The sequence below is a fragment of the Sinohyriopsis cumingii genome, unplaced genomic scaffold (assembly GCF_028554795.1).
Source record: "Sinohyriopsis cumingii isolate HCF-2022 unplaced genomic scaffold, ASM2855479v2 utg000379l, whole genome shotgun sequence".
Taxonomy (NCBI): Eukaryota; Metazoa; Mollusca; class Bivalvia; order Unionida; family Unionidae; genus Sinohyriopsis; species Sinohyriopsis cumingii.
The window spans coordinates 2,445,001-2,454,860 of NW_028315894.1; the positions used below are offsets into that span (position 1 = coordinate 2,445,001).

The window sequence follows — 9,860 nt, forward strand, 5'->3', positions numbered from 1 at the left end:
TTCATAAAGATCATTTTTCACTGCTACCGGAAGATTGTCCTGACATACACACGCAAGTTACTTAAAATGTGCAAATGGGAGGCATCGCATAGAAACAACTTGAGACATAAGAAAGCGTTACACTTTCTATCCATAAGTTTCATATTTGCGCAGTCATTGTATAATTCATATTTTGCAAATACAACAGATGCTTTGCATTTAGGCAGATATATAGCTATAGTCTCACAAATATATAGAGGATATTTCATTTCCTAAGTTAATATCGGATATATTTCATCGTGTGGTGCCACAAAATATAATATTTTAACGAGTGGCGAAGCATAAAACGTGATATTGTGGCTTTAAAATCGTTTTTGGTATCTCAAGATGAAATAAATCCGGTATTAAAGTAGGCAAAGACAATTTTCATTTTATTAAATACCAAACTGGTTTCAGCATCTTAGTTTAGAAGATTAAACTCACACTTCAGCGGCACAAAACGCTCCCTCCCCCACTTTTTGTAAATTCAACTCACGCAAAACCTGATCATAAAAATATACGTGACTTAAGAAAGAAGTAGTATTGGGTGAATCTAATAGTTTTAGTTGTTCCGCAGTTATGGTTTCCTCCAACTTATACTTTGCTTATGTTCGCAATCATTGTTAAGAAATGGTTTTCTTACATCTGAACGATAGTGCGTGGTCAGGAGAAATTATTTCATATACTATGATCAGTTCAATGTTACCTATCTCTTAATAGAGAACTACTTTTCTTTTTTCCTGATTTCGTTAAAGTATTTTTCTATAAAACGTTTCGAAACATCGGTTGTTATTTGGGAATTTCCTGTTTCATTTTCCGGAATTTTCGTTTCCTAATATAGCTTATGTTGATTTTAACATGAAGAAACATATAAAGCTAACTTTTACAAATACAAATTACAAAATATGTTCCTGTTTACAGTTACAATTACAATCTGAATGTACCAAGGAAGCATGTATAAGGCATTGCAGTTGAAAAGATTGCGAAATAACTACTCTTCCAAAATCCTACTGATAAAAATGAATATAGTTTCGAGCGTAATGTTTCCATGTAGTGTTGAAACATAATGTACAAAAAATTATTTCTGAACGTTTCGCTTAAGAAAATGATCTTATGCAGTAAAGACTATTCCTCGAAAACGAAATATAAAAATACAATTGAAGCTGAGTAATAGTAATCAATAATCGTAACCAAAATGTATTAATGTTTGTCGACGTGATGACAAATAATTGTAAAGACTTTTCTTATTAGGAGCACAATAAATATACCCTATGATCAAAGTTTGCCTTCTGCGTACAACACGATTTCATTTTCATGAGCATAGACCTGGAAGTTGCATTAATCTTACATTCTAACAAAACTAAATTATAAATATGCATCTATTTACATTTGGAGGAGTTAAGACATTTGATCCAAATGTTTACCATAATCTAAAATTCCAGTCCATATATGTAAACATGAGCATGACTTTTAAACTATATTCTTTCATACTGGCGCGCATGTACATCAACAGTTTTATATCTCTTGACTGGGAGCTTGCGCCCCCGAAAGCGAGTAAATTAACGCCAACGAACCGAATCAGCAACTTCACTAGGGTAACTTTAATTTGTGTCTGAAAATATTGATCTTTTTAATATAAGAATATCGATCCTAATTGTCTTTTTGGTGTGAACGTTAGCCAAATTTCTTGCGTGTTTTGAAAACTGTCATCTTCCAACTCAGGACTCGACCGTCCGACGACTTCTTCTCTTCCCAGGATTCTGAGAACATTGATACCAGACCGATACTATCCTTATAGTTGCAAATATAAAAACATAATATAATGTGCTTTGGATGGAAGATTACGCGTTTTGGTACATTTATGCTTAATAATGTGATTGTTGTTATTAAACAATATTCTTTGGTTATTAACAAATTTCCTCTCACATTCCATAAACTAAGTTCAAATTAGAGGTTGTATTTCAGTTTAATAGTGTATCCTCATTTTTGTAGCTAAGCCATGTTTTCAATATGTTAGAGCATTTCTTGAATACATCATCATATCGTCATCATCATCATCATCATCATCATCATCTCTCTCTCATTATCTCTGTAAAAACCACTTTTATTTTTTATACACATCATATTTTTCTGTGTCGGATACATCATTTGTATAATATATCTTCTTAGCTTGTTTTGCGGCTGATACGGAAAGGAACTCAGAAAGATGACCAACCTACGAGAGAGAGAGAGAGAGAGAGAGAGAGAGAGCTTGAGCTTTAGGGAAATGTATTATTCAAGTACAAAAAGAAAAGATAAGATACTGAGCGAAGCAACTGCAAGCTTACCGTCAATAAACGTGCTTTATCCTTTCCAGACGACTATAAATAACTTCTTTTTCTTTCTGTTGTTGTTGTTTACAAAAGAACAATAATGCCGAATTTCCGCGTAAGATATGTTCATGTTAACGTTGTTTTATTTCTAAGTAATACGCGGTATAATATACATGCAGTAGAGAGTGGAACAAAAAGAACGGGAACAATCCCGTTCGGACCAGTTTCGGTTAGCTATTATCAGCCATCTAAAATGGCGGCATGCCATATAGTATATATGACAAGTAAACATATGGTCTTAAAGTCGGATATAAGCTTTAAGATTTTATATAAGACACCGGAGGGAAAATGGACAACAAAAACTGTTCTGTTGCTTGAAAGTTGTGTACCGGTTAGTATAACGATAAGTATTTCAATATATGTGTGAGAATAAAGATATAAGCCAAACGTTTAGATACTTTTGTGAATACTCGCAAATCTGTTTGTCGATGTTATTCATTTGGGCTTTCTGATACTTCTTGTACCCTAACGACTCAATAAGCCCATGAACCAGCTTAGATTAATCCTGCTAATAACACTACATATAAAGGCCGCAACCTTGAGAATGATAATCTTTATTTGAATAATTAATATGGCAACACGCTAACGTTATTTGTGTCTAAACTAACTGCTTGAATATCATATTCATTTCTTTTCAAAGAGGTATGTATAGAGCAGTGTTCTCTAACGGTTAGCCTTGTCACAGACCACTACTTCTTACCACTGAAACATTGCAATTAATAAATGCAGCATGTAAGTCGATTTATTTCGAACTATTGAGTAACTTTTCACACCAAACAATTTTATAGCTACAATACCAAAGGAGAGTTTTAAATGTAACAGAAATGAATACCTGTATCAATAAAATTCAACATCATCTTCGAGCATCTTGAAGGCTGTCAGCCTCATGTGCATATAATAATAAATATAACAAGAGAAGTCAATAACTGTATCTTTTAGAGTTATTATAATTCTTTGGCACATATACATCGGTTTATAATTTTGTTCACACCCCATAAACATAAATTATAGGATATGCATACCCAGTTGCGAGTTTCACATATCAAGAAAACAGTCTAAAAACTAAACGGTTCTCATATTTGACATGACAGGTAGTATTTGTTTCTACTTGTCAATAAGGCCTAAAATGATGCTAAAAATCATCAACTTGCATCTCTTATATATTGAATAAAGATGGTACAATGGAATCAACGATGCCTTTGAAAACGTTTTAAAATTTAGCTTCGTTTGCAAAGATAATAAGGAAGAAGAAAACAAAAAGCAGTATAACATTGTCTCTATAAACTTGACATCAGCTCTTCATGTAATCCGCATGAGGTCAGCGTATTTTCTGTGAATGCACAAGTCAAGGCATAGGTAATTAATATGTATTTAATGTTTCTAATTACTATTACTTGTTCAAAGTTACGTATAGCTTTATTCCGTGTACTTCGTGTATTACCAACATATCTGTATATATTTGAAAGAAATAAAGACATTTTTAAAAGCCATGAGCATATATCCGCTATACCCTTTTATCATGTTACATTTCCTTGTTTCTAACGAATATGTATAAACCTCTTTATGACTTTCTTTATTTCCTCTACATAAGAGATTTCATTCAGTTGTTTTCGTTATTGAAAATAATAATAGGAACATAAAAATGCTAAGTACAAAACACACTAAACATGTAATATACATGTATTTACACAAGGACAATGATTGTCATTATTTATTTATTTATTTATTTATCTTAGCAGACTGATAAGTTTCTTGCTTTCCGACCATGAAACCCTAGAGGAAGTTGAATCTTTTTAGACAGATCCCCCCCCCCTCTCTCTCTCTCTCTGTATATACATACATATATATATATATATATATATATATATATATATATATATATATATATATATATATATATATTCTTTCTTCTAAGATTTCGTCCGTTTCGGTTTCAGATTAAACGAATATTTAATAGTACGTGTAGTGATTTGAAGATTTGCAGAATGTTAATGTGCGCAATATGAAAATTGCAAATAGAACCATGCACATGGAATCTGAAGACACAAAATTGCAGTATTGTTATATCAGTCCTAATAAATTCAGTACTATTGGCAGATTAAAATATACAAAACAGAACTAATAGAAAATACAAACAGAATAACGTAGGATAGAATATACATTATATAATAATAGAAGATGCATGCATAGAATTAAAATGCATACATATAATTATCTCGCTCATCCCCCATAGTCCAGATCAGGTTTCCTTTTGTTTTATGCTGATAAGGTCATTGGTGGGACTCATTATTTGAAGTAGGCATGTAACAGCGTTCGGTATATATATATATATATATATATATATATATATATATATATATATATATGTATAGAATTCACGGTACTAATTCAACTACCATAGTAAACATATGCAAACACAATGATAGTAAAAATGCAATAACCTTAAATTTCTGAATGTTCATGAAAAAGCCTATATTTATCAGTATATAGATATACCCTTGATGACAGCTTCTATTTAGAAAAAAACACATTATCTGGATCTACGTGTGTTTAAATATGTGCTTTCTTTACTGCACTAATTTCTGTAATGAGTTTCCCAAACTGAAGTCTGGAAAGGACTAAACTTCCATCAATGAAACACTGTCTCTATCTTTTTCTTCAGTTACAGTAAGGATAAACTCGCAAAAGATTATTTTCACTATCATTTTACATTCAACTTCAACAATTCCTGCTCAGTAAATCCAATATACACTGTATTTTATCTTCACCTATTTCTAGACTGGTACCCCTTCTCCCATATCACTAGTTCCAGGAGACCGATATCCATCCTTGATTTACTTGACAGACCTATGTATAAACAGTGTCCATAATTCTGCTTGTCAAGAATTACGTTAGTGAATATTAAATTATATTTCAAATTTAGGCACACCAACAATAGCAATGGTGCATTTCTGGCAACATTTAATGTTTTGCGCTTCATTGTAGAAAATAGAAAGAAATATTCAAATAAATCTGTCCAATTAATAGTTACTTGAGTTACTTTGATTGCTATAACCATTTATCGGTATTCAATTTAAGCTTTGAATATATCATCAGCATTGTCATCTTACACACTAACTTAGTAAATGGTCAGTTTGGACCATACACATGTGCATGTGTTACTTCACAAAAGGTGATTAAACTGACAGAAAGTACTTATAATTCCTTTAGAACACATATAATTTGAAACCGAAAGTAAGGTAGGCATAAGCCAGTTAATATACAAATTTGAAGTTCCCAAACATTCACTGAATGAAATTGGTGGGAAACAAAATCATGATCACCATTAAGCATTGTGTTAGAGGCCTAAGTGATCACATCTGAAGCATAATTGTTTAAACTACCAGGCAACATCACATTGCTGACCATAGTTACTCTATAAATGGTAAATGTTAAAAACTTTATCTGTCCAAAACACTTCACCTAGCATTGTCAAATCTACACATTCTTTAACACTGCATTTCACCCCCACCCCCACCCCCCACCCCCTTTATGGCAATAGTTGCCGTATCTAAAAGTCTGCTTAATATCCCACTGAAAGTCATTCTGAGGTACAGAAAATGTATTCATTTTGCTTGTTATCCAAAACCGAACTATGCTATTGCATTCATAGTAAATTTAATTGTGCATACATATTTGGAACCACAACACGGCTGTCAGTCTCTGTGTGACTAATTTAGTTCCTATAGTAAACCCTGATATTAAAAGCTAAATATCTGAATGCTCATGAACAAAACCACATTTATCGTTATAGACGTATCCTTGGTGACAGCTTATGTGAGAAAAAAACCATATGAGTCAGGTGCTAATTTTAGTTATAAGTTTTCCAAACTCGGCTCTGTAAAAGGACTGAGATTAATTGAGTAAAACACTGTCTCTACTTTTTCAGTTACAACAAGCATAAATTGTCACCAATTATTTTCACTCTAGCTTTACTTCTGTTGCCAAGCCAAGCCCATATATACTCTACTTTATGTTCATCCGCATCTACGCCGCTTCCCATTCTTCCATATAATTAGTTCGGTAAATATTGTAAGAACGCAGGAAATGATCACGCGCTGAACTAGGGAGAGAGCTTTTCGTTGAATTGTATTTTCTCTCTCTCTCTCTCTCTCTCTCTCTCTGTCTCTCTCTCTCTCTCTCTCTATATATATATATATATATATATATATATAGAGAGAGAGAGAGAGAGAGAGAGAGAGAGAGAGAGAGAGCGAGAGAGAGAGAGTGTGTGATTTGGCTTTTTAACGTAGCTTTAACAATTTTTCAGTCATATCGCTACGACGTCTGCAGTGTGGCAGTTTATAGTGATGTCTAGCACTGGGACATCATGCCGCAGACACGAAGCATGATGTCCCACCGAGGCACATTATCCTGACACTAACCTCTTAATGGTGAGCGCCTAGAGAGTCAGCTGTTAGTGCCATTTTTATAAGTCTTTGGTATGAAACAGCTGGGGTTCAAACCCGCGATCATCCGCATCAGGTGCGGACGCTCTAACCACTTGGCCACCGGAGCGGTCTATATATGAGAGAGAGAGAGAGAGAGAGAGAGAGAGAGAGAGAGAGAGAGAGAGCGATTTAGCTAAATAAATATTCCGTAACTCATTACAGACATTATTATTATTATTATTATTATTATTATTCCTTTTCACGTTGCACCATTCTCTTTAGATATTCCCTTCCTCACCTCTATTAATACTTTATAGGGATATAGATCCTGTTGTGGAATTTGCGGAGAGAGCTGGGTTACTGTCACCCATGATTTCTGTTCCTGAGCCTGGAATCTGGTCAAAACATTTTGGTTCTCTGTGATTTAAGCACGATAATCCTTAAGTTGCTTTTGTTATAAAATTTTTTGGGTCTGATGACATCATGAAGTTGAGCCCTTTTTAAACCGTTCAGTTTTTTCTTTTTTCTTTTTTATATTTTTAATCAATTGTTTGTACCTTTTCCCCAGTCATGCAAACATTGAGTTTCTCTTGGCTATTGTTTGTTTTGTATGTGTATATGTAAGTTTTTCTTCCCATTCCAAAGAGCTTGTTAAGCTCGAAACGTTGGGAAACTGTTATATTTCCGCTGTTATAAACTTTTATGTTTACATATATAAGTGTGCCTTTGCCTTATAGTACTATAGTGGAAATTTTTCTTTGCTTAATACAGATATTATTACGTCCAAAGGGCTAAATGCCAGATTTGTGTATTTAATGAAGTGTATCAGCCTAAATGTAAGTTTCAATATAGCCGGCTATATTTAGATTTAATAATGTATTCGGACTAGTCGAAATTATAAGAAATAAAAAGGAGTGCAGTCTTATCGGTATCATATATTATATTGGCCTATTTATTCACCCTACTCCTGGCATGCACTGAAAGAATAAGAAATATGATAGTTTAAGTATTGTTGGCTTGTCGAGCGTTCATTACACGTTTGAACTCTTGAGTGAAGTTTATAGTTTGTAACGTGTGCAATAGTAAGCTGTCAGCAGGAGCGTCAGCTTTGCTATTCATGCTGATTATAGGACCGCTAGCTACTAAGTAATAAATTTATTTTGACTTACCTTTGTATGCAGGATGTAAGTACAATCCATCTTCCGTAGATCCATGACATTACACCCGTTAGAATACCCATTTTTGTTAAATAAATCCTGTCAGAACAAAACAACAGGAGTATTCATATACTGTTGCCCTCACATTTGAATTGTTGACGCATGCGTGGAAAGCAGCATCACCCCAAGGCAAGAACAACGCGTCTTAAGCGTACAGCAAGGCCTGTAATACCGGGTACTGACTATAATGCATGTGACGGTTACTACCGGTACGTGTTTAATTTTTGGCATACTACTATACCTGTATATTTATCACAAGTAATTGTCATAGAGAATTTTTATTATCCGCACATAAAAAATGCACGAAAATAAAATAAATCTGATTACGGCAGATTTGATTTCAAATCAAAGCTAACTTGATTATCTAAATGTGTTTTGCCTGAAAATATAACTTTAAGCTTTGATACAAACACACACACATGTATGTATGTATGTATGTATGTGTGTTTTACTCTGACACTTTAACGTTTGTTGGAATGTGCAGAAACGAATATTATGAGAAATATTTGAAAAATGTCCAAAATGTATTCATTCTAATTATACAAATGTAATTGTAATTTATTAAATTATAGTTGAAAGCAATTCTTCCCGGACTGTATACCGCCTGACGAATACGGTTTATATAAAATATTAATACCACTTTTATATGGAAAACATCATTTCGATATCATAATAAGAGCTGCGTATGAAATATCAAACAAGCATTTACAACGTATCTAAATTATGAATAAAGTACTGTATTAAATGTTAAAGAGAATTTAGGGTTACGCTTTGTTTTCCTCTTAAGCAATACTTATTTATTTATTTCGAACTTTTCACACCAAACAAATACACGGCTTAAATACCAAAAGGAGACTTTTTAAGGTATCCGAAATAAGTAATTGTGTCAGTAAATAATATATTTCAGAAGATTATTTGGTTAAATCCCATACAGACAATTTGCAGGAGATACATAATCATTTGTGAGTTTCAAAGGTCAGGAAATAACAATTTAAACGTAAAGGTTCTTATGTTTTATATGACAGGTAATATAAATGGAATATGTCAAAAGATTTGTTTCTAACTTGGTAATAAATCTTAACATGATATATGACGCCATAAGCTTACATAGCTTATGTATCGAAAGGTAAATTTGAATATGTTTCAAAATTTGGTTTCTTTTGCAAAAGTAATTAGGAAGACGAAAAAAAATCAACAGCATACAATTGTCGTAAAGAAAAGGACAATAGTAGGACAAGTTAAATGCTAACCTTATATCTAACTAAAAATGTAAAATGCGACTCTTGCATTGAGAACTCAATGCATTTAATGTCCATCACAAAATGAATAATTTGCATTGATTTTTCCTCATTAGTAAGTATAATTTTTATGTTATAATTACATGCTTCCTAAGATAGGTATAACTTAATTATTCCATAAACTGCACATTTGGCTAAATTATTTGTTTACACTTTAAGGTAAGCACTGTCTAAATCCGTAGAAGAAACTTCGTTACGCCCTTCTTTTCATTTGTGAATGCCAGCGATCAGATTTCCTTCCTTTTTATGAATGTGCATAAGCCTTCTTAATCACTCATGGCGAGCCAGAGCAAAGTTTTATCAGACGGTGGACTCAATATGAACTTTTCTGTTTCTGATGGTTTGACTCAATCTGCTTTCCACTTCTAAACACAAGAACGTTATCATTGGATGAGAGGTCTCGTCCGTTGATATATATGAGTTTATCTCAATGGCACATTGATGCTGTATTTTCCTTCCGCACATTTATGAGAAACAAACAAATGCTTTCCAAAGAGACGAGGTATGCAAGACAACTGAGTGAGA

General features: G+C 33.1%; 1 protein-coding gene across 7 annotated transcripts in view; it reads right to left on the bottom strand.

The window, feature by feature from the left end:
* Window positions 1-8,129, bottom strand: part of LOC149774226 (uncharacterized) — a 91,976-nt gene extending 83,847 nt beyond the window's left edge. For 4 of the 7 annotated variants that reach the window (XM_089945674.1, XM_089945661.1, XM_089945672.1 and 1 more), the window contains exon 1: window positions 2,346-2,486. The gene's annotated coding sequence lies outside the window, so the exon portion shown is untranslated. Of the gene's footprint in view, window positions 1-2,345; window positions 2,487-7,989 lie in introns of those variants that run through there. The other 3 variants (XM_089945666.1, XM_089945663.1, XM_089945665.1) reach the window with 2 other exon arrangements.
* Window positions 8,130-9,860: the final 1,731 nt, after the last annotated feature.